The sequence below is a fragment of the Oncorhynchus masou genome, chromosome 6, assembly GCF_036934945.1.
Source record: "Oncorhynchus masou masou isolate Uvic2021 chromosome 6, UVic_Omas_1.1, whole genome shotgun sequence".
In the NCBI taxonomy this organism is placed as follows: Eukaryota; Metazoa; Chordata; class Actinopteri; order Salmoniformes; family Salmonidae; genus Oncorhynchus; species Oncorhynchus masou.
The window spans coordinates 75,984,967-76,010,337 of NC_088217.1; the positions used below are offsets into that span (position 1 = coordinate 75,984,967).

A 25,371-nucleotide genomic window follows, 5' to 3' on the forward strand; every position below is an offset into this window, starting at 1 on the left:
GGAAGCAGTGCAACCAAGAGGAACGCTATGAAATGAAGAGTGTAACTCTTACTCTGGGGAATAATTTAATACATATTTGTGGGAAAATATATTTAAAAAAAATATATATATTCTGATGATGTTTAGGCCAGCAGAGAAGGCCTTGCTGGCCCTGACGGCCCACCACTGAGTGTGGGCAACGTTTGTCACTGTTATAATGCAATGAATGTATTGCTTAGTGTTGTGTAGTGGCTTTGCTGGCATGCATCAAAAATATTTGCCCCACCAAGATTTACAAGCCTAAATCAAAACTGTCTCATTTCCTTCTCTAAACCGTACAAACCCCGGCGTTGTCAGGTCAGTTTGCTTCGCAAGCTTTCCCGGAAGTCTCGCGATTTTTCGCTGCTGGTTTTAGAAAATGAATAGTCTGCATTCAGACGTAAAGTGAAACGTCTGCAAGTATTTTACGACACTTCGTTCTCAGTCAGTAGTTTAGCCTGCTGCGTTTTTCTTGTTCATTTTAAACTGCATCACGTTCTGAGAGGAATACCAGCAGTGAATAGACGTGCGGCAGTGAATAGACGTGCGGCTGCACAACAACGGTCGTGTGAGAATGTTTTATTTTTATTTTCACTTAGAATCAAATCTAACCTAAAGCTTCCATTTGCAACCTGCAAAATCAGTAAAAAATATTGTGTATAGAATAGAACAGCAGACTTGGTTGTAAGACTTGGTTGGTTTGCAGCCTCTGGTTTTACCCGCAACACTTCTGTTGGGATACAAAACACATCATTGAAAATGGCGGAACTTGAGGACGCAGGACTACCCCCAAAAATGCAGGAGACCCGAGATGAAGAGGAGCCGGGCAATTCAAAGGTAACATAATGACGCTGAGACACCGATTTGTCACTTCAAAAGTATGCCAAACAAAAACCATCGATTGCAAAGTTAAACAAACCATACAACTCTTTGCACAATAACTACTGACGATTTTACAAAAACACACGTACTCGGACAGTACAGATGAAGTTTGTTAACAGAATGACAGTATAATCTACATCAGTTTGACTACGTTTTCCAAAAACTACTCTGAATAAAGATTCAAATATGTCGGGAGAAAGAATGCGGCGTCAGCTATGATATGAAGACTCGCGTTAAAACAAAAATATACATATTTCGCTTATTGAGCCACAGTAAATGAATTGGATTAACACACAGTAACAGAATGATGGTAATATAATTACGGGTCCCTGATCTGTACTATACAGAAATCCATAATTATGAATGTTATCATGGTGATGTATTCTGAGTACACAAAGGTAGAAAAATGTAATATCCTCCTTTGCATGTTTGGGTATACTATACACTGGCTATTATTCTGAGTTCAGTCCCCAAACAAGACCAAGTTTGGTTTGGACCAGACCAAATCTGTACCGAACATCTATGTTAAACAAGTTTGGACATTAAAGTACAGCATGGTAGAGTATAGTTCAGGAGAGTACACAGTTAATTATACTGCACTTTACTCTATTGTACCGGACTATACTCTAACCTACTTCTATTTTACTGTACTGTCCAAACTTGTGAAACAGACATCTGATTAGTTCAGATTTGGACTGCCCAAATTTCAACTACTTTTCAACATCCAGGGTCGGTTGGCGCTCAGAGGGTGAGGTTGCTGATTACAGTAAATGGAGAGGGGGCTCATGGGTAGGTGTCAGTCAGCGCAGGGGTAGTTAACATTAACTGGAGGGAGAGGGAGGGGTTGTCCAAATTTCACAATCCTGCTTTGACCACCACCTGACAAAGAGAAAGTAGGTCTACCTTTACTTGTTACTTCTGTGAACTAAGAAAATATATTAAAGATATGTGGGTTTTTGGTAACAGAATTACTTCCATTTACAGAAGGCAAATAATTTCTGTAAAACTACATTTAAATGTTGATATTAGTTGGCAGGTGTCTTTACACATGATTGTGTTTCTAATATATTTTAAGACTATTTCTGCTAGATGTTTTCTAAGACCCCATTTCCATCTGTTTGACCAGTGTTTCTGTAGAAACACAAACGGACGACTAGAAAAAGCTCAAACCAAGTTTATTCAACCCACTTGGGTGCTTTAGCTGCACACACAACATACAATTCACACAAGTATGTACTTATACCTTCTGACTAGGCAAGTCATCTCCTTGCATGTCTAAGATAAACAATCCTTCTCTGTTAGCCAGAAACACAGTAGTTTCCTCTTACTGGTATTGTCATGGCTTGCCTCAGTCTATGATCCTCATGGGCGTGACAGTGTGTGTATGTGAGATAGGACTGTAATCAAATGGTATTTGTGGTGGGCCCCTATGCCCCCCCCCCCCCAGCAGTGTCTTCTCTCTTCAACTGTTGACCTTATCTCAAGTTGAGTTCCACATCCCTCATGGTCCTAGTTCCAAAGCATCTGGCCTGCCTTATCAGGAAATTAAACTAGACTGTTGCTCTTTGCCTCCTTGCTCAAGAAAATGAATATTCAGCAACAACATGTTTGAACAGAATATGAACTTTCTGCACTTCCCCTTGTCACCTCTTGTAACTTTCTATTCACAGCGTTCCTATTCACCATTCATTGACTCCCAACGTATACATTTCTAATACATGCAAAGTAATAACTTCTAGTATGGTAACATACGTATATTTCAAGCTCGAATCCAACAGTCTCCTTTTTGAATAGTACAGTGGGGTAAAAAAGTATTTAGTCAGCCACCAATTGCAAGTTCTCCCACTTAAAAAGACGAGAGAGGCCTGTAATTTTCATCATAGGTACACTTCAACTATGACAGACAAAATGAGAAAAAAAATCCAGAAAATCACATTAAGATTTTTAACGAATTTATTTGCAAATTATGGTGAAAAATAAGTATTTGGTCAATAACAAAAGTTTCTCAATACTTTGTTATATACCCTTTGTTGGCAATGACAGTAGTCAAATGTTTTCTGTAAGTCTTCACAAGGTTTTCAGACACTGTTGCTGGTATTTTGGCCCATTCCTCCATGCAGATCTCCTCTAGAGCAGTGATGTTTTGGGGCTGTTGCTGGGCAACACAGACTTTCAACTCCCTCCAAAGATTTTCTATGGGGTGGAGATCTGGAGACTGGCTAGGCCACTCCAGGACCTTGAAATGCTTCTTACGAAGCCACTCCTTCGTTGCCCGGGCGGTGTGTTTGGGATCATTGTCATGCTGAAAGACTCAGCCACGTTTCATCTTCAATGCCCTTGCTGGTGGAAGGAGGTTGTCATGCAAAATCTCACGATACATGGCCCCATTCATTCTTTCCTTTACACGGATCAGTCGTCCTGGTCCCTTTGCAGAAAAAAAGCCCCAAAGCATGATGTTTCCACCCCCATGCTTCACAGCATTCTTTGTCCTCCAAACACGACGAGTTGAGTTTTTACCAAAAAGTTATATTTTGGTTTCATCTGACCATATGCCATTCTCCCAATCTGCTTCTGGATCATCCAAATGCTCTCTAGCAAACTTCAGACGGGCCTGGACATGTACTGGCTTAAGCAGGTGGACACGTCTGGCACTGCAGGATTTGAGTCCCTGGCGGCGTAGTGTGTTACTGATGGTAGGCTTTGTTACTTTGGTCCCAGCTCTCTGCAGGTCATTCACTAAGTCCCCCGTGTGGTTCTGGGATTTTTGCTCACCGTTCTTGTGATCATTTTGACCCCATGGGGTGAGATCTTGCGTAGAGCCCCAGATCGAGGGAGATCATCAGTGGTCTTGTATGTCTTCCATTTCCTAATAATTGCTCCCACAGTTGATTTCCTCAAACCAAGCTGCTTACCTATTGCAGATTCAGTCTTCCCAGCCTGGTGCAGGTCTACAATTTTGTTTCTGGTTTCCTTTGACAGCTCTTTGGTCTTGGCCATAGTGGAGTTTGGAGTGTGACTGTTTGAGGTTGTGGACAGGTGTCTTTTATACTGATAAGTTCAAACAGGTGCCATTAATACAGGTAATGAGTGGAGGACAGAGGAGCCTCTTAAAGAAGACGTTACAGGTCTGTGAGAGCCAGAAATCTTGCTTTTTTTTGTAGGTGACAAAATACTTATTTTCCACCATAATTTGCAAATAAATTCATTAAAAATCCTACAATGTGATTCTCTGGAACTTTTTTTCTCATTTTGTCTGTCATAGTTGAAGTATACTTATGATGAAAATTACAGGCCTCTCATCTTTTTAAGTGGGAGAACTTGCACAATTGGTGGCTGACTAAATACTTTTTTGCCCCACTGTATATCCATAATGTTTAACATTTTATATAAACATTGACATTACTCATAAATTTACAGAAAATAAAACATTCTTAATCACAATTTTTTGAAAATGTATTATTTTTTTCACAGGGACAGTGCACATTAATCAACGTTTCAGTAAAAAAATTTCAACCAGTCCCTGGTAGAGGTCTACTGATTAATCGGAATGGCCTATTAATTAGGGCCGATTTCAAGTTTTCATAACAATCGGAAATCTGTATTTTTGGGCCCCGATTTCAAAAAAGAAATATATATTTACCTTTTTATTTAACTAGGCAAGTCAGTTAAGAACACATTCTTATTTTCAATGACGGCCTAGGAACTGTGGGTTAACTGCCTTGTTCAGGGGTAGAACGACAGATTTTCACCTTGTCAGCTCAGGGGATTCAATCTTGTAACCTTACAGTTAACTAGTCCAACGCTCTAACCACATGCACTCCACGAGGAGCCCGCCTGTTATGTGAATGCAGTAGAAGCCAAGGTAAGTTACTAGCTAGCATTAAACTTTAAAAAAACAATCAATCATAATCACTCGTTATAACTACTAATCCAGGTTAGCAGACAATATTAACCAGGTGAAATTGTCATTTCTCTTGCGTTCATTGCACGTAGAGTCAGGGTATATGCAACAGTTTGGGCCACCTGGCTCATTGCAAACTAATTTGCCAGAATTTTACGTAATTAGACATGACATTGAAGGTTGTGCAATGTAACAGGAATATTTACACTTATGGATGCCACGCATTAAATAAAAATGGAACGGTTCCGTATTTCACTGAAAAAATAAACATCTTATTTTCGAGATGATAGTTTCCAGATTTTACCATATTAATGGCCAAAGGCTCGCATTTCTGTGTGTTATTATGTTATAATTAAGTCTATGATTTGATAGAGCTGTCTGACTGAGCGATGGTAGGCAGCAGCAGGCTCGTAAGCATTCATTCAAACAGCACTTTTGTGCGTTTTGCCAGCATCTCTGCTGTTTGACTTCAAGCCTATCAACTCCCGAGATTAGGCTGGTGTAACGTTGTGATGTGAAATGGCTAGCTAGTTAGCGGTGTGCGCGCTAATAGCGTTTCAAATGTCACTCGCTCTGAGACTTGGAGTAGTTGTTCCCCTTGCTCTGCATGGGAAACGCTGCTTCGAGGGTGGCTGTTGTCGTTGTGTTCCTGGTTCGAGTCCAGGTGGGAGCGAGGAGAGGGACGGAAGCTATACTGTTACACTGGCAATACTAAAGTGCCTATAAGAACATCCAATAGTCAAAGGTATATGAAATACAAATGGTATAGAGAGAAATAGTCCTATAATTCCTATAATAACTACAACCTAAAAACTTCTTACCTGGGAATATTGTAGACTCGTGTTAAAAGGAACCACCAGCTTTCATATGTTCTCATGTTCTGAGCAAGGAACTTAAACGTTAGCTTTCTTACATGGCACGTATTGCACTTTTACTTTCTTCTCTAACACTTTGTTTTTGCATTATTTAAACCAAATTGAACATGTTTTATTTATTTGAGGCTAAATTGATTTTATTGATGTATTATATTAAGTTAAAATAACTGTTCATTCAGTATTGTTGTAATTGTCATTATTACAAATAAATGTTAAAAACTTGGCCGATTTAATCTGTATCTTTTTTTTTGTCCTCCAGTAATCGGTATCGCCGTTGAAAAATCATAATCATTTGACCTCTATGCAGTACGCTGCAACTTTTAAAGGATGAACCACTGTACCACCATGTGAAGATAGACAAACTCATACACACACACATTAACATACGCGCTATACATGCACGTGCACATGGATTTTATGTTTTAGAGTAGTGGCCTGAGGGGGCACACTTAATGTGTTGTGAAATCTGTTGTGAATGTAATGTTTTAAAAATGGTGTAACACTTATTTTCGCTGGACCCCATAATAAATACAAATGATCCTGGTGTGCGTGACGTTCAACTTATCCTCATAGTAGTCTCAATATTGTGCTGCAGTTAGCTGTCTTTCCTCTACTGTGAGCTCTCCCCTGTACCACTACACAAAGAGGAGTGGTATCATACCTCAGACTTTATTACCTACTAACTTAATCTGAGCCATGCAGATCTCTGCCATTGGTACATTCAATTATTCTTTCCAAATAACATTAATGCCTTGGTTTTTGGGACTCCATAGAATGCACGGATATCGGTCCTGACAGAATCTGCCACTAACACCCCGTAGGACTGACCCGTGACTCCGACATATCGTTTACACTGATTTCATTTCTTTCTCTGTCACTAGTTCAGCCCCTAAACAAATGTATAAGTATGCCTTCATCTGCTCATAGACCTCTTCCCCCTGACGCTTGACCGAGAGAATAGTTTGGTTCCCATATTCAGTCCTCTTGGTCTGCTGTTGTCTAAAACCTTCCCTGACCACTTCACTACTTTAGTTGCAATACTGTAGGGGTTATACTGGTGAATATAACCTATTACGTGATAGCACTTTCCAAAATAAAATGTTATTGATCACATGGTCAGCAGATGTTATTGCGAGTCTAGCGAAATGCTTGTGCTTCTAGTTCCTACAGTGGCGCAATATCAACAAGTAATCTAACAATTCCACAACAACTACCTAATACACACAAATGTAAGTAAAGGGATGGAATAAGAATATGTACATATACATTTATGGATGTGCATTGACGGAGCGGCATGGGCAAGATGCAATAGATGGTATAAAATACAGTATACACATATGAGATGAGTATTGAAAGATATGTAAACATTATTAAAGTGTCATTAATAAAGTGACTAGTGATCCATTTATTAAAGTGGCCAATGATTTCAAGTCTGTATGTAGGCAGCAACCTCTGTGTTAGTGATGGCTGTTTAACGGTCTGATGGCCTTGAGATGGAAGCTGTTTTTCAGTCTCTCGGTAACAGCTTTGATGCACCTGTACTGACCTCGCCTTCTGGATGGTTGCGGGGTGAAAAGCCAATAGCTCGGTTGGTTGTTGTCCGTGAATATCTTTTTGGCCTTCCTGTGACATCGGGTGCTGTAGGTGTCCTGGAGGGCAGGCAATGTGCCCCCGGTGATGCTTTGTGCAGACGGCACCACCCACTGGAGAACCCTGTGGTTGTGGGCGGTGCAGTTGCCGTACCTGGCGGTGATACAGCCTGCCTGGATGTTCTCATTTGTGCATCTGTAAATGTTTTAGGGGCCAAGTCAAATTTCTTCAGCCTCCTGAGGTTGAAGAGGTGCTGCTGCACCGCCTTCACCACACTGTCTGTGTGGGTGGACCATTTCAGTTTGTCCGTAATGTGTATGCAGAGGAACTTAACTTTCCACCTTCTACACTGCTGTCCCATCTGTGGATGGTGGGTGCTCCCTCTGCTGTTTCCTGTAGTCCAAGGTCGCCTCCTTTGTTTTGTTGATGTTGAGTGAGAGGTTGTTTTCCTGACCCTGTATTCCCGAGTGCCCTCACCACCTCCCTATAGGCTGTCTTGTCGTTGTTGGTGATCAACCCTACTATTGTGTCATCTGCAAACTTGATGATTGAGTTGGAGGCGTGCATGGCCACACAGTCATGGGTTAACAGGGAGTACAGGAGGGGGCTGAGCATGCATCCTTGTGGGGCCCCTGTGTTGAGGATCAGCGAAGTGGAGATGTTGTTTACTACCGTCACCACCTGGGGGCGGCTTGTCAGGAAGTCCAGGACCCAATCGCACAGGGTGGATTGAGACCCAGGGTCTCAAGCTTAATGATGAGGGTACTATGGTGTTGAATGCTGAGCTGTAGTTGAACAGCATTCTTACATGGGTATTCCTCTTGTCCAGATGGGATAGGGCAGTGTGATAACGATTGCATTGTCTGTGGGGCGGTATGCAAATTGCAGTGGGTCTTGGGTGACTGGTTAGGTGGAGGTGATATGATTCTTGACTAGCCTCTCAAAGCACTTCGTGATGACAGAAGTGAGTGCTACGGGGCGATAGTCATTTAGTTCAGTTACCTTTGCCTTCTTGGGTACAGGAACAATGGTGGCCATCGTGAAGCATGTGGGGACAGCAGACTGGGATCGGGAGAAATTGAATATGTCCGTAAACACACCAGCCAGCTGGTCTCCGCATGCTCTGAGGACGACGTCTGGGCCTGCAGCCCTGCGAGGGTTAACACAATTTAATGTCTTACTTCGGCCATGGAGGAGAGCCCACAGTCCTTGGTAGTGGGCCGTGTTGGTGGCACTGTGTTATCCTCAAAGGGGGCAATATGCCCCCCCCCCCACTATTCTTTGCTGTACCATCGCCAGCAAGGGTTGTGTCAACGTGTTCAACATATTGGGAATTTTTAGGTTGTGGTATCACTAGGGCTGTGGCGGTCACAATTTCATCAGCCGGTGATTATCAAGCAAATAAATGTCGCTTTCACGGTAATTGACCGTTTAATTAACGTAAACACATTTAGCATCTCCTGGCTTCACACACGCAGACCGTTGGAACATCTACTTTTTAAAAAGTCTAATAAATCCATGTAATGAAGCCTACACCTTCACAACAAATCCAGTATTTATTGTCTAAAGAAGCATGACATGAAGAAAATGTAGTGTGCTTCAAAAGAACAGAATAGCATACTCTGAGTTGTCCTTATGTTAATTCCTGATGTAGCTATGCCAAATGGCTGTGGGCTACACTAGTTCATTTAGTAGACAATATTTGCTTAGAATTCAATGGCATTATATTTTATAGTTTGAAGAATGCTATTGAACAAAGCTGAAAACATAAACATAAAAGAAATTCTCCAAACGATTTGAGGGAGTGCGCACATGTGGCTATTCTGTGTTGAGCAGTTGACAAAGAAATAGGTACTCCTATATGGTTAATTTAGAGTTATTAATGTACCTTTAGTTGTTCTTCAAACGTTGGGCTATATGTTTTGATGTTTAATACATTTATAAGGCTGCATGATGCGACTCTAATGATGATGATTTGAAAAAGGTTGAAAGGCATGAGCTCTGCTTTGTTTTTTTTGCGCAGGCTGTACACACTTTATAACCTATTCTGTGCGACAAATAAATATTCCAAACATAGTCTGGGACAGGTGTTGGATGCAATAGATCCCAAATTAATATAACCACTAGCATCAAAATACTTTTTTACGCAATGTGGCTGATGCAACAGATCAAAACGTTTAGCTTAAAATGTTGATAAACTATTAGGCTAATTCTTCACATTATAAGCGCAACAATGTGCACACGGCAGTAGGCTATAAGCACAAATGTTCCATTAGCGGGAAAACACCATTATAAAAAGTGACCGCAAATGCGATTATGCGTGTAATGCTTTTATTATATGCATTTTTATGGCGCAAATGTTCTTCCCCAAACTTAAAACTCACGCGCTGCTAATGTATACCAGTTAGGCTCTACACCCCTTGTAAAGCGGATTAATGTGCTTAATTTTAAGAAGTTATTTGGCCACTTTAGTTGTGATACTAACCATATCAAAACATATAGCCCTATGGGCTACAGGAGGTATGACTATGATTTGAAAAAGTCACAAAAAAAGGTTTTGTTTCTTATGCTAGGCATCATTCACAAGTGATTATATATCATTCACAAGTAATAGGCTAATATTGTCACCCATCAGACTATACTTGATTTAATCTTGTCTTTACATATACTTAATGTGGGTGAAATTTGTTTTGATTTAGAATGGACCATTATCTTACACCTGTCTCGAAACGGGCAGTGGGAAACAATACATGTCATCTGTGCACGTGAATGGAGGAAGCTTTTCCTGTGGTTCATTTTCATGCCAGCCACAAATCAAATCAAAATGTATTTGTCACATGCGCCGAATACAACAGGTTTCGACCATAGCGTGAAATGCTTACTTTACAAGCCCTTACGTAAAGCTTATTAAAGAGCAATGATGCTATCAAGAGCAGTGTGTGGGTTTCTTCTTTTTTCTAATTGTATTCTACTGTTACCATGCACCTGCAAAAAGGGGAGCTCAGATGTGAGAGTGCCTTTTGAATTTAGAATATGACAGAATAAAATGTCTAACAAAATTGAAAAGGCCTAGGGTTTTCCTGAGTGTGCGATGAGTGTTTGGTCGTGCCAGAGAACTCATTGTCTCTACCGGATTGCGTGTAATGTGCCTTTTGAAATCGAAACCCCCAGATATGTTAACTCCTGTTTTGCCAATTGGGCTTTCTTATGTGATGCTTTGTGACCCTGCTCTGCCAAATAGTTTACTATTGTTGTAAGGTCTCGCATATGAGTTTCTTTGTCTTTTGACACCAGCAACAAATCATCTATGTACTGTACCAGATGGAACCCTCAAATGTAACGTCCATTTTTATTGTTTACTCTGCTACTTGAGTCATCCCTCTCAGCTCTGTCTCCACGCCACTTTCCACACAGACTTAGTCCCACCCCCTGTCACTCAAGGAGCACATTTGTCGTTGCTTGACCACAAACCACTTTCCTTCAGTCTGCATGGCCAATGCAGCACATGCCACAATGTTGATGACAACAATGTTTCAAATCAAATGTTATTAGTCACATGCACCGAATACAACAGTGAAATCCTTACTTACGAGCCACTAACCGACAGTGCAGTTAAAAAAAATATGGATAAGAATAAGGGATAAAAGTAACAAGTAATTAAAGAGGAGCAGTAAAAAATAACTATATACAGGGGGTGCCGGTACAGAGTTAATGTGTGGGGGCACCGGTTAGTTGGGGTAGTATGTACATGTAGGTAGAGTTGTCATCTATGCATAGTCACTAACAACAGAGAGTGGCAGTGGAGAGGGGAGGGGGGGCAATGCGCATAGTCTGGGTAGCCATTTGACTAGATGTTCAGGAGTTTTATGGCTTGGGGGTCGAAGCTGTATAGAAGCCTCTTGGACCTAGACTTGGTGCGCCGGTACCGCTTACCGTGTGGTAGCAGAGAGAACAGTCTATGACTAGGGTGGCTAGAGTCTTTGACAATTTTTTTACAGCCTTCCTCTGACACCGCCTTGTATAGAGGTCCTGGATGGCAGGAAGCTTGGTCCCAGTGATGTACTGGTCTGTTCGCATTGCCCTCTAGTGCCTTGCGGTCAGAGGCAGAGCAGTTGCCATACCAGGCGGTGATGGAACCAGTCAGGATGCTCTCGATGGTGCAGCTGTAGAATCATTTGAGGATCTGAGAACCCATGCCAAATCTTTTCAGTCTCCTGAGGGGGAATAGGTTTTGTCGAGCCCGCTTCACGACTGTCTTGGTATGTTTGGACCATGATAGTTTGTTTGTTTGATGTGGACACCAAGGAACTTAAAGCTCTCAACCTGCTCCACTGCAGCCCTGTCAATGAGAATGGGGGCATGCTCAGTCCTCTTTTTCCTGTAGTCCACAATCATCTCCTTTGTCTTGATCACGTTGAGCGAGAGGTTGTTGTCCTGGCACCACACGGCCAGGTCTCTGACCACCTCCATATAGGCTGTCTCGTTGTTGTCGGTGATCAGGCCTACCACTGTCATCGGCTAATTTAATGTTGGAGTTGTGCCTGGCTGTGAAGTCATGAGTGAACAAGGACTACAGGAGGAGGCTTTGCACGCACCCCTGAGGTGCCCCTGTGTTGAGGATCAGCGTGGCAATGTTGTTACCTAGCCTTATCACCTGGGGGTGGCCCGTCAGGAAGTCCAGGATCCAGTTGCAGAGGGAGGTTTTTAGTCCCAGGGTCCTTAGCTTATTGATGCGGTTTGAGGGCACTATGGTGTTGAACGCTGAGCTGTAGTCAATGAACAGCATTCTCACGTAGGTGTTCCTTTTGTCCAGGTGGGAAAGGGCAGTGTGGAGTGCAATAGAGACTGCATCATCTGTTGGAGCGGTAGGAAAATTGGAGTGGGTCTAGGGTTTCTGGGATAATGGTGTTGATGTGAGCCATGACCATCCTTTCAAAGCACTTCACGGCTACAGATGTGAGTGCTATGGGTCGGTCGTCATTTAGGCAGGTTACCTTAGTGTTCTTGGGCACAGGCAATATGGTGGTCTGCTTGAAACATGTTGGTATTACAGACACTTGCTAGTTGGTCAGTGCGTGCTCGCAGTACACGTCCTGGTAATCCGTCTGGCCCTGCGGCCTTGTTAATGTTGACCTGTCTAAAGGTCTTACTCACATCTGCTGCGAAGAGCGTGATCAGTCTTCCGGCACAGCTGGTGCTCTCATGCATGTTTGTGTTATTTGCCTCGAAGCGAGCATAGAAGTAGTTTAGCTCGTCCGGTAGGCTTGTCATTGGGCAGCTCTCGGCTGTGCTTCCATTTGTAGTCTAATCGTTTGCAAGCCCTGCCACATCCGGTGAGCGTCAGAGCCGGTGTAGTACAACTCGATCTTAGTCCTGTATTGACGCTTTGCCTCTTTGATGGTTCGTCGGAGGGCATAGCGGGATTTCTTATAAGCTTCCGGGTTAGAGTCCCGCTCATTGAAAGCATCAGCTCTAGCCTTTAGCTCAGTGCGGATGCTGCCTGTAATCCATGTTTTCTGGTTGGGGTGTGTATGTACGATCACTGTGGGGACGACATCATCGATGCACTTTTTGATGAAGCCAATGACAGATGTGGTGTACTCCTCAATGCCATTAGGAATCCCAGAACATATTCCAGTCTGTGATAGCAAAACAGTCCTGTAGCTTAGCATCTGCTTTCTGACCACTTTTTTTATTGATCTCGTCACTGGTGCTTCCTGCTTTAATTTTTGCTTGTAAGCGGGAATCAGTAGGATAGAATTATGGTCAGATTTGCCAATTGGAGGGCGAGGGAGCGCTTTGTATGTATCTCTGTGTGTGGAGTATAGGTGGTCCAGAGTTATTTTTCCTCTGGTTGCATATTTAACATATTGATAGAAATTTGGTAAAAAGGATTTAAATTTCCCTGATTTATAATAAACATTCTATTTCCATTAAAGTCCCCGGCTACTAGGAGTGCCGCCTCTGGGTGAGCGTTTTCTTATTGGTGGAATAGAGCTCATTCAATGCTATCTTGGTGCCAGCCTCTGACTGTGGTGGTTTGTAAAACAGCTACAAAGAATATAGACAAACTCTCTCAGTAGGTAATATGGTCTGCAGCTTATCATGAGAAACTCTACCTCAGGCGAGCAATGGCTCGAGACTTCCTTAGATATCGTGCACCAGCTGTTGTTTACAAAAATACGTTGACCGCTGCCCCTTGTCTTTACCAGACGCCACTGTTCTATCCTGCCGGGAAACATCATATAACCAGCCAGCTGTATGTTGATGTTGTTGTTCAGCCATGACTCCGTGAAGCACAAGATGTTTGTTTTTAATGTCCCGTTGGTAGTTTAATCTTCCCAATATCTCGTCCATTTTATTGTCCAAAGATTGCATGTTTGCGAGCAGAATTGAGGGTAGTGAGGGTTTATTTGATCGCCTCCTCCTCAGAAGACAGCCCGACTTCGGGCCTCTTTCTCCGCCTCCTCTTCACGCAGATCACTGGGGTCGTGGTCTGTTCCCAAGGGAGCCGTATATCCTCCGTCTCGGGCTCGTCTGAGTCTTGAAAGAAGAAAAAGGATTCTGCTAGTCCGTGGTGAGTAATCAGAGTTCTGATGTCTAGAAGTTTTTTTCGGTCATAAGAGACGGTAGCGGCAAAATTATGTACAAAAATAGTTAAGTTACAAACAATGCAGATAAACAAACAAAAAAACAATAGGTTGGACACGTAAAACATCTGCTGTTACGGCACCATTTGACACAATTTGATCTTAATATAAATCCACAATTGTTCTATAATTACAATATTAGTTTGTTTTCTTACATCTGCAAACAGCTAGTTAGTATTTTCTTAGCAAGTTAAGCTAAATCGTGTTAGCCAATAATGCTAATCTCTAGTTGGCTAACTATCTGGCTAACTGCTAGTTAGCTGGCTAACTAGCTAATAAAAGTACTGAGTCAGAGCAAACGTAGCTAGCTAATACAGCCTGATACCAGTGCTAGTGGAGGCCTAAATCAGCATGTTGTTTGTGCAACAATATCTTATAAATCAAAGGGGAATAGGGGAAGCATGAATATGTTGGCTATAGGAATAAAGATTTAATATAGCCAAAGATAATAGGCTCCCCTAGGAAACACGATGTGAGTCACTTTTGTTCCTACACTGTCACTGTAACTCGTCCATGACATTTTCATTCGTTGTCATGTCAAACAACACTGTATTCAAAGTGCCCAGTATTATTTATATTCTAACTATAGAATTATAATAAACATTCTATTTCCATGATTCCAAAAGTTCACCCAAGTGTTTTAATCTAATCGCAATTGCAACATTTGGTTAAAAAGGAGGCCTAGTATTTTTTTTCCCATATCGTGGCAGTGTGGAAATGATCTCAAATGAGTGCAGGAAATGCGGGAAATGATTTTAGGTTGAAGTTGAATTGAACGGTATAAGCCAATCAGAATGGAGAAAGACCCCTTGAAATCATTTAAAATGTGTTGCCATCCTAGGATCAGTCACTACTCATAAAGCAAATGTGGAACTTTTTTATTCATCAAAAACATAAAATTACTGTCATATCGTCCAAAATGTGAAAAATACCATTCTATGATATTTTGGCCATATCACCTAGCACTATGCTGTACCAGTCTGAGGGAATAGATGCCAATAGGTCTGCCAAATCGCTACGACTGGTGTGATTTTTCACTGCATTTTTGTTTATGCTGTGAACATTCACTTTAAAACGCCATTTTAGTCCTTTCTTTACTGGAAATAAAGGGCTGTTGCGTCGGACTGGTCCTCGTACCGCAATTGTTTTTATCTAACTAGGCAGTTAAGAACAAATTCTTATTTACTATGACTCCCTAGCTATTTACAATGACGGCTATGCCTCCCTCTAGTAATATTGCCACTGATTTCTCAGCCTCCGGTTTAATAGGATATTGCTTTATCGTTTGCAGTGGGTGTACCTCCACCACAACAGGGTTGCAGCCTTCAATCAGACTGCAATCTCATGCGTCTTTGGCCTATAGGGTATGACCCTGAAACAACTATTGCTCGGCTTTCACCGTCTGTACTGCCCATGTTAATTTGTTACCTTTTGAGAATCCACTCCCCTGGCTTTTCGCATAGATTATCCAACCCCAACATTGGTTCCACAACCGTCGCCATGTAAAATTAGCATGGTATTGTTACTGGTCCTATAGGACAGGGATAATGGTTGTATGGCTTTCGATTCCGCCCGTTACTCCGCTGAATGTGTTACTTTTTTCCAGTCGCAAATGTAGCTAATTTCTCATCATAAGCAATTAGTGATATTTGAGTGCCGTATCTACTCGGAAGCTGTGTTTGACGTAGCCTCCTACATCTCCTTCCACATGGAAACCGTTATCTTGCTGGACCACAATCGACTGCACCGAGGCTAGATATACAGTACCAGTCATAAGTTTGGACACACCTACTCATTCCAGGTTTTTTCTTACATTTTTACTATTTTCTACATTCTAGAATAATAGTGGTGTGAACTTTTGACTGGTACTTTATATAACAAAATATTAAACTGCTGCCAAGAATCCCTCAGTTTTGTCATTTGTTTGCTGGATCACTCATTCTACCCTGTTTCCTCCAGAAATGGATAGATATTTGTCCCTCTTTTACTGGGTCTGGTGGTGCTTTCATAAAAATATGCATTTCGCTCAGTGGCTGACCTCCACTGGGACTATTTGTCTCTTATAATACATAACCGGCGTCTCATGCGTTCGTACTGGACGCACATCTCTCATGCTGATCCACTATCCAGGACTACTATGTGCGGGCTCGTAATGTGCCCATCCGCCGCGTCTCGCAACCCATATTGCTATTTTTCCTCTTCAGAGAGGGGTATAACGGTGATGCACTAGATGTACCTGTTTCACTCTGTAGCCTGGGGGGCGAACGGCGGAGGAGTGGCAATGGCATATACAAGTATTTTGATACTGTTGAAGACAAACCATGACTTGTTTTATTTGCTTTTGTCTATCCTCTAGGGCTCCCTCTAATTCCTGGTTTCCTTTTGACTCTTTTCTAACGCATTAGCCAATTCCTGCTTCTGTTAATCTCATCTGTGCGCACGCCCTACGCCCTGTTTTTATTAGCCATTTTTACCTGGCAGATTAGTTTTTTTTTTAACCTTTTTCCATTTTTATCCTTTGCTGATGAAGTGCCGTGGTTTGGATGCCGGTGTATTGTGGTCTGGGCCGTTCTTTGATTTCAGTGTTCCACAATACGATGGCATCCATATACTCTTGGCTGGATTTAAACTGTCCGTTGAAGGGATGTGTACCAATTTTCACCACTTATTTGATTCTTGGTGCTGTTCGTATGCCTTTTTTTCAGCGCTTCGAATGCTTTGGTAACATTCTACCTTTCCACACCTCCCGGACGCCATATCAGGTATTATTGGCTCCGCACCACCCCCAACGGTTATGTTTCTGTACCCACGGTTATAAAACTCACCTTCTATTAATGACTTTCCCAAGGTACTGATACCCACTCCACCGGAGAGTAGTAACAGTGTTGGCGCTTAATTATTTTGTCACTCGTCCTAACCGTTTTGGTGCTTGACGACACTGTGTTGTATGCACAGACTATTGTGGATGACTAGCCGTGGAGGGGGCCGCCCTCCAGAACTTACAGGCAACCGATCACCGTCCACATTCCCACTCACTGACAATGTTTCATCTTTAAGCACAGATATCTGCTATTCTCCACCGAGTGCCTTTCTCCTTCTACATGGACTACTCCTCTACAACTTACTGTATTAGTATACAAGAATGACAATTCATCCATACACACACCACGGTTTATGGCCACCACGGTTGGGGCTTTCACACCCCTGGGACCTACGTCCCACTTACGGATCTCAGGGAACCAAGGGGACTACTGAAAACTCAGGTTTCCTAGGTCCATATCCTATCATTTGTGTTCAGCCTATGACTCTTCTCCCAGAGATGTCAGAATGAGTGGTAACACTCATAGGAACTGTAGGAACTGTGCCTACCTTGTTTTTGGTGCTGGCTCCAGCTCAACTGATTCGGACTCTCCAGATCAACTGATTCGGACTCTCCAGATCAACTGATTCGGACTCTCCAGATCAACTGATTCGGACTCTCCAGATCAACTGATTCGGACTCTCCAGATCGACTGTAAATCGTGGCGAATCACAAGCAACACCAACTGTTCTGAACAGAGTAGAAACTCAAACGGACGACTAGAAAAGGTCAAACCAAGTTTATTCAACCCACTTGGGTGCTTTAGCTGCACACACAACATACAAGTCACACAAGCATATACTTATACCTTCTGACTAGGCAAGTCATCTCCTTGCATGTCTAAGATAAACAATCCTTCTCTGTTAGCCAGAAACACAGTAGTTTCCTCTTACTGGTATTGTCATGGCTTGCCTCAGTCGATGATCCTCATGGGCGTGACAGTGTGTATGTGAGAGAGGACTGTAATCAAATGGTATTTGTGGTGGGCCCCTATGGCCCCCCCTCCCAGCAGTGTCTTCTCTCTTCAACTGGTGACCTTATCTCAAGTTGAGTTCCACATCCCTCATGGTCCTAGTTCCAAAACATCTGGCCTGCCTTATCAGGAAATTAAACTAGACTGTTGCTCTTTGCCCCCTTGCTCAAGAAAATGAATATTCAGCAACAACATGTTTGAACAGAATATGAACTTTCTGCACTTCCCCTTGTCACCTCTTGTAACTTTCTATTCACAGCGTTCCTATTCACCATTCATTGACTCCCAACATATACATTTCTAATACATGCAAAGTAATAAATACATTCTAGTATGGTAATAAGGATATTTCAAGCTAGAATCCAACACCAAAAATGAAACCCTTTCCTTATTCCTAATTTTTTTAGGATGGAAAATGGTTGAACATTTTGATATGCCTTAATTTCTCAAAAATATAGGCTCTTAACTTTCATTTGACACTTCACATGCTAGTGCTCATGGGGCTTTTTACATGGAAATGCCCACTACTAATACTGTCAATGAACCTTTTCTAGCCTAGATCACATGCCAATACAATCAATATGCTATATCATGGTGATCTCTAAGCCTAATGACAAACAACAAATCATCATTTTCATGTTGATACTGCTAGGTATTTCAAATGATTAGACCTAGCTACTACTGTAAAGATGTATCGACCTAAGTTATTTGATTAGCTATTTATTGTATATGCTATCTATTCTAATTTGCACTTGAACCATAATGAAAGTAGACTGTATTACAAAATGTTGTTTGCGAGAACAGAGACGATAGGCCTACTAGTAATTATGCCATTTTAAATGTATTTCCAGGCAGAGGAGATGGACACCTCAGAAGACCTGCAAGATGACAACCTGATCAAGCGGGAACACTTCCACAGTTTTAATAATAAGCAGCAGGATGGACATTTGGCAGTTAGGAGGAATGTTATATTAGAACGAACAAAATTCAACCAAAGACAACAAGAAGCAGGAGAGACGGCTGATGATTTTATCTCTGCACTTCATTGTTTGTCAGAACATTGTGGTTATGGAGCTCTGCTCAGTGAGATGATAAGAGACAGACTAGTCATGGGCTTACGTGACAGAACACTGTCCGAGCAATTACAAATGGACCCAGAAATAACACTGGATAAAGCTGTCACACGCATTCGTCAAACTGAATTTGTGAAAAAGCAACAGGACCTGCCAGAGAATAACTTCAAAGCTGCCAGCAGTGCAGCAAATGTAGAGAGTGAGCTTTCACATAGCACACCGCAATGCCCAGCCAACACCCAGTGCCAATCCGAGAAAAATAATAAAAACTCAGACGGACTACAACAACCCCAAACAACACTGGAGAATGGAGAGGAGCCCAAACATACAGGTGGCACTGATGATTGGATTGAGGGTTTCCGTCCTGGAGGAGAGAAGCCTCACTACTGCTTTGATTGCGGTAAGAGCTTTAGAAAAGTGAGGGATCTTATAAGACACCAGCGAACACATACTGGAGAGAAGCCTCACCACTGCCCCGATTGTGAACAAAGTTTTGCTCGATTAGATCGTCTTAAGTCACACCAACTAACACATACAGGAATGAAGGCTCACCAATGCCCTGATTGTGACAAAAGTTATTCTCAATCGTATCATTTGAAAAGACATCACCTGCGAAAGCATATGAAAGAGAAGTACTTCCACTGCAATCTTTGTGAGGAACTTTTCTCCAAACCGAAAGATCTAAAAACACACATGCATGTACATGCTGGAGAAAAGGCATACCTTCAGCAAGAAACTCATACAGGTAAGAATCCTTACCACTGCTCTGAAATGAATCAGTGCTCTGACTGTGGGAAGAGCTTTCGACAAGTGGGGGATCTTAAAAGACACCAACGAACACATACTGGAGAGAAGCCTTACCACTGCCCTGATTGTGACAGAGGTTTCGGTCGATTAGATCGCCTTAAGTCACACCAGCTAACACATACAGGAGTGAAAGCTCACCAATGCCCTGATTGTGACAAAAGTTATTCTCAATCGTATCATTTGAAAAGACACCACCAGCGAAAGCATATGAAAGGGAAATACTTCCGCTGCAATCATTGTGAGGAACTTTTCTCCAAACCAGAAGATCTAAAAACACACATGCATGTACATACTGGGGAAAATGCATACCTTCCACAAGACACTCCTACAGGAAAGAAACCTTACCACTGTTCAAGGTGTGATAAAAGATTTCCTGACATGGCAAAACTACGATCACACCTTCCAGTACATACTGGAGACCTGGCACTCCACTGTTCTGACTGTGGAAAGTGTTTCTTAAACAAGGCAAAGTTTGAAAGACATCAAAGAACACACACTGAAAGTGTACTATACCTTTGCACTGACTGTGGGGAGGGTTTTACAAATATGCAACGGTTGGAAAGGCACCAGCGAATGCACACTGGAGAGAAACCATACCACTGCACTGATTGTGGGAAGAGTTTTGCACTTGAAAAAACATTTAAGTGTCACAAGCAAGCACACAAGTTCAAACTCTCTGGAGAAAGAGCAGCCTATCCTTGCTCGGAATGTGGAAATACTTTTTCTCGTTCATGTGACGTGATGACTCATGTGAGAAGGGTGCATAATAAAGAGAGACCTTTCCAGTGCTCCTGCTGTGGAAAAAGATTTTTTCAAAAGAACTCACTCACAATACACATGAGAATTCACACTGGAGAGAAACCATACCACTGCTCGGAATGTGGACAAAGCTTCTCCCAAATTAACGACAGAAAACGGCACCAGAGGAGGCAACACACTGGAGAGGAGACGACGACCTCTATTCTGCAGTCTGAAAGGCAAAGTCACAGAGACTCTCAATAAGAAAGGACTAACAACAGAGACACAAAAATGCAATATAGTAACAATATCACTGTCTTAATGCATCTTTTTTTTCTAATGGTAAACTTTATTTTATAAACCACATTTCAAAAATATCTTATCACTCTTTTAGTTTCCACCCTGCATAAATGAATTCATCAATTCTTGCCTGCACCTAAATCATTCCGTAAGGCCAAACGACCAAATGGGTAATTATTTGCCCAGTTAACTACCCAAAATACTATTTCAAAGATTACAGCAACTGCAGTAAACATGGGCTATTAGAACCAAGGTGTGAATATCAGTGATGTGATCATCAGAGTATAAATCATGTATGGCTATTTGGGAAATCCAATTAAAAATAACAATTTCTCAGTATTCAAATTGGTGAAGAGTTATTAGATGTCCATGTTATTTAGGTTGGCATGTACTCTCCTCACCTCTGAAAGAGCGGTCAGAAGATAGTTGTAGCTACTGACAGTTTATTTTTTTTAACATTTGAAACGTCTTGAATTCTAGAAGCCCTTTTCCACATTTCTTGCATGAATATGGTCTGACTCCTGTGTGCACTTGCATGTTGGCTGCGACATGAATGACTTGGCTGAATCTTCTCCCGCAGACGTCACAGCTGAAAGGCTTCTCTCATGGACTTGCCTTTTGAGATAACTGATTAGTAGAACGTCTCTCACAATCACTGCACTTGTGTGGTTTTCTCACCTGTATTGATCAGCACATGTATTTTAAGAGAGAGTTTTGTAATATAGCTCTTTCCACAACAGCCTTAAGCTTTGGTCTTCGCCAGTGTGAAATTTCTGGTTATATTCAAAAGTAGCTTTATGGAGAAGTTTTTACGCATGCGAAACAAATGTATATGTTTTCTCCTGTGAAGTTTCCCATCTATTTACAGAGAACTGATGGAGCTGTAGCCCTTCAAACATATCTCACTGCTGAGAGGGGTTTGGTTGGTCAGTTTTGGTTGTCTTGCTCCTTGAGTGTTTTAACCATTACCCGTGTGTGATAGCTTGGCTATTCTCAGTTGATTATTGTAATAAATTCTTTACACATACAGTGGAGTCTAATAATAACTATATAAAATAAATAACTCAAATACTGCACTATATTTCAGTGGCGGCAGGTAGCCAAGTGGTTAGATCGTTAGACTAGTAACTGCAAGATCGAATCCCCGAGCTGACAAGGTTCAAATCTGTCGCTCTGCCCCTGAACAAGGCAGTTAACCCACTGTTCTGTCATTGAAAATAAGAATCTGTTCTTAACTGACTTCCCTAGTTAAATAAAGGTAAAATAGGTAGCTGTCAACATCCCTAAACATACTTATAAATAAAGTATTGAAAAGTTTTGTATTTGGCCCCATATTCCTAGCACGCAATGACTACATCAAAGCTTGTGACTACAAACTTGTAGGATAGATTTGCAGTTTGTTTTATTTTTATTTAACTAGGCAAGTCGGTTAACAAATGATTATTTACAATGATGGTCTACCAAAAGGCCTCCTGCGGGGACGGGGGCGGGATAAAATAAAAATAGGACAAAACACACAGATGATTTTGTGTCCACTAGAATTGAATTGTCATTACATTATTTACTATCATGGAGGACAAAGGGAAAACCGGCCATGTTGCGGACACGATCTTGCTTCCGGACAAGCAAAACACCACCTTCGACCGCTTTGAGGATAACACAGTGCCACCGTTGCAGCCCGCTACCAAGGACTATAGGCTCTCCTTCTCCGTGGCCAACATGAGTAAGACATTTAAGTGTGTTAAACCTCACAAGGCTGCCGGCCCAGACGGCATCTCTAGCCGCGTCCTTGGAGAGCAGACCAGCTGGCTGGAGTGTTTGCGGACGTATTCAATCTTCCTATCCCAGTCTGCTGTCCCCCATTTGTTCCTGTACCCAAGAAAGCAACGGTAACTGAACTAAATGACTATCGCCCCGCAGCACTCACTTCTGTCATCATGAAGTGCTTTGAGAGGCTAGTTAAGGATCATATCACCAGTGCAACTGGGTCCTGGACTTCCTGATGGGCTGCCCCCAGGTGGTGAAGGTAGGAAACAACACCAACTTTGCTGATCCTCAACACATGGGCCACACAAGGGTGTGTACTCAGCCCCCTCCTGTACTCCGTGTTCACCCATAACTGCGTGACCATGCACGCTTCCAACTCAATCATCAAGTTTGCAGACAACACAATAGTAGGCCTGACTACCAACTTTGACGAGACCGCCTACAGGGAGGAGGTGAGGGCCCTGGCGGAGTGGTGCCTCTCACTCAACGTCAACAAAACAAAGGAGCTGATCGTGGACTTCAGGAAACAACAGATGGAGCACGCCCCTATCCACATCGATGGGACCGCAGTGGAGAAGGTGGAAAGCTTGAAGTTCCTCAGTGTACACATCACTGACGATCTGAAATTATCCACACAGACGGTGTGGTGAAGAAGGCGGAGCAGCACCTCTTCAACCTCAGGAGGCTGAAGAAAGTTTGCTTGGCCCCTAAAACACTCAAACATTTACAGATGCACAATCGAGAGCATCCTGTCGGGCTGTATCACCACAGTACGGCAACTGCACCGACCTCCAACCACAGGGCTCACCAGAGGGTGGTGTGGTCTGCCCAATGTATCACCGGGGGCAAACTCCGTACCCTCCAGGACACCTACAGCACCCGATGTCACAGGAAGGCCAAAAAGATCATCAACATCAACCACCCGAGCCACTGCTTGTTCACTATGCTATCATCCAGAAAGGGAGGTCAGCAAAGGTGCATCAAAGCTGAAACTAAAAAACACCTATCTCAAGGCCGTCAGACTGTTCAATAACCATCACTAGTCAGCTTCGACCTGGTTACGCAACCCTGCACCTTAGAGGCTGCTGCCCCATATACATAGACTTGGAATCACTGGCCACTTTAATAATGGAACACTAATCACTTTAATGTTTAAAATACTGCTTTACTCATATGTACACTACCATTCAAAAGCTTGGGGTCACTTAGAAATGTCCTTGTTTTTTAAAGAAAAGCACATTTTTGAACATTAAAATAACAAATTTTATCAGAAACACAGTGTAGACATAGTTAATGTTGTAAATGACTTGTAGCTGGAAACGGCTGATTTAAAATTTAAAAAAAATGAATGGAATGTTTACATAGGTATAGAGGCCCATTATCAGCAACCATCACTCCTGTGTTCCAATGGCACGTTGTGTTAGCTAATCCAAGTTAATTATTTTAAAGGGCTAACTGATCATTATAAAACCCTTTTGCAATTATGTTAGCACAGCTGAAAACTGTTGTGCTGATTTTAAAGAAGCAATAAAACGGGCCTTCTTTAGACTAGTCGAGTATTTGGAGCATCATCATTTGTGGGTTCAATTACAGGCTCAAAATGGCTAGAAACAAAACTTTCGTCTGAAACTCGTCAATCTATTCTTGTTCTGAGAAATTAAGGCTATTCCATGTGAGAAATTGAAGATCTCGTACAACGCTGTGTACTACTCCCTTCACAGAACAGCGCAAAATGTCTCGAACCAGAATAGAAAGAGGAGTGGGAGGCCCTGGTGCACAACTGAGCAAGAGGACAAGTACATTAGTGTTTAGTTTGAGAAACAGACGCCTCAAGTCCTCAACTGGCAGCTTCATTAAATAGTATCCGCAAAACACCAGAGGTGACTCCAGGATGCTGGCCGTCTAGACAGAGTTGCAAATAAAAAGCTGTATCTCAGACTGGCCAATAAAAATAAAAGATTTAAGATGGGCAAAAGAACACAGAAATTAGACAGGAATTCTGCCTAGAAGGCCAGCATCCCGGAGTCGCCACTTCACTGTCGCAACCTCGTGATGGGTTCAGGGAATTTTTCGAGTATCATATAGTAGCCTAAACCTATCGACCTTACATTGAGCAGGGTGAATGGAATATGAATAACTGTCATCCAATATGCTGTAATAGAAATGAGACCATGCTCATAATTTTATCATCATCTTAAACGGCACCGACCGCCACTGGCACAGACTTCAGTTCAATGTCTAGTTTTGATTTACATTTGATTGAGTTGTCAACGAATGTGAATTCAATGTGAAAACAACAAAACATTTCACCATGTCATTGATTTAGGTTAAAAGTTGGGTGAAAAATAATGCCCTTACGTTGATTTACTTTTTTCAAATGTAGTTTGACTCACTGTGGAAATCTGTCATCACATTTTTGGGGTTGAAATGATGTGGGAACAAAGTTGATTCAACCAGTTTGTGCCCAGTGGGATAGTTTAGCAGATGTACCTTGATAAGAAACCCTGTCCACAAGTGAGGCAGTTTCAGGGTTGATGGCTGACCCATTCTATTGTTATGGGTGGCTGACCCAGGTAAAAACCAGGGAGCAGCCTGGTGTAGGTTCCTTGGGAAAGTCAGACCCACACAGGCATTACACAGGTGTCCCATGGCACTTTTCATAACAGTAGGTGTGTTAACCCCGGTGTCCTGGCTAAATTCCTAATCTGGCCCTCATACCATCATGGCCACCTAATCATCCCCAGCTTCTAATTCCCCCTTTCTCTCCCCTGTAACTATTCCCTGTTTTTTTTATTTCACTTTTATTTAGACAGGTGCGTTCACCATTGAGACCAGGATCTCATTCTCAAGGGAGCCATGTGAACCTGAACACACAACATAAAGCAAAATAAACAACAACACAATAAGATTAATCAAAACAAACACAATGAGCACATT

At 42.2% G+C, this 25,371-nt stretch overlaps 1 long non-coding RNA gene across 1 annotated transcript; it reads left to right on the top strand.

Annotated features, from left to right (window-relative positions):
- The first annotated feature begins 413 nt into the window (after positions 1 to 413).
- Positions 414 to 21,696, top strand: LOC135542648 (uncharacterized). The gene is made up of 2 exons (XR_010456116.1): positions 414 to 855; positions 18,601 to 21,696. It is a non-coding gene; the product is annotated as an uncharacterized LOC135542648 (long non-coding RNA).
- The last annotated feature ends 3,675 nt before the right edge of the window (positions 21,697 to 25,371 follow it).